Below are 1169 nucleotides of genomic sequence, written 5' to 3'. Positions count from 1 at the left end.
GTGCTCCATGGTTAACAAGAACCACTATGTCTGAACTTCTCAACATCCTAAGAGAATGAAATGCTTAATGCATTTTCTTTTCCTTCATTTAACTGACTGCATACTTGGGGATTTTTTTTGCATAACTGTACTAAACTATTTCAATCTTAATTTTAAATAATGTTGTTAGAGAGAATTCCACCAAGGTATAGCAAATTCTAGTTCAGGCCATCATGTGCCTAAGTGCTCTGGTATGTACACCTTGACTAATATTTGAGTGTTAGAGCTTAAGGCCATTTTGTTGTATAAAAAAGGGAGTGAGTGGTATGTTACATACAAATAAAATTATGGCAATAAAGCAGGTTATTTATTTGTTTGTTGGGATTTTAATGTCAGATCAGCTGGTCCCACTGGTATTTTTCAACCACTATGTTCATCAGCTTGTGTGATGCAAAATGCTAAGTGGTATCATCAGAACAGCATCATTGCCTTTAAGAAAACTTCGATACAGCCTGCAACTGTTCTGGTTTGGCAAAGGAGACAGGAGGAATGATTCAGGAAAGGTTAGGGTACACTGGCTTCATAAAGGCCTCCAGAAGATAAAGCTTTTAATAAGCATCAGTCCTCACCTTCATTAGCTTGAATGTGTTATTTCCTGGAGACTCAGGAATAAGACATAGACGTTGACTTAAAAAATTATGTGTGTATGAATATATGCAGTTTATTTATTTTGGTGTGTGTGTGTGTGTGTGTGTGTGTGTGTGTGTGTGTACCAGTAGACAGTTGCCAGTGCTGGTTCTCTTCTTCCAGCATGTGGGTCCTGGAATTGCAATCAGGTCATCAGTTTTGGTAGCAGACACTTTGCCTGTTAAGCCATCTTACCAGTCCCACCTCCTTAGTAGATATTTGACTTTTTATAAAATAGTTTGCTTTAGAGGCATAATTGTATCATGGAAGCTTCTTACAGTAATCAATTGAACAATCTTTTGTACTTGACTTGAAAATACATTCTATGCATTTAAAGAATCAATCCTAGTTCCCTTGGATCATCTTGGGTAACACTAAATCAAGTGTATTTCAGTGACTCCTACTGACTGAGCTTGAGGAAAGGTAAGAGTAGGGACAAGTAAGCAGATTAAAGGAGTATATGTGATTTGAGACAGTTAACTCAAATAACCTCATGAGTGCAC

This window comes from Psammomys obesus, unplaced genomic scaffold, assembly GCF_907164565.1.
Source record: "Psammomys obesus unplaced genomic scaffold, mPsaObe1.curated_primary_1811, whole genome shotgun sequence".
Lineage (NCBI taxonomy): Eukaryota > Metazoa > Chordata > Mammalia > Rodentia > Muridae > Psammomys > Psammomys obesus.
The sequence above is the reverse complement of the archived record's forward strand: the minus strand, read 5'-3'. Positions refer to the sequence as shown.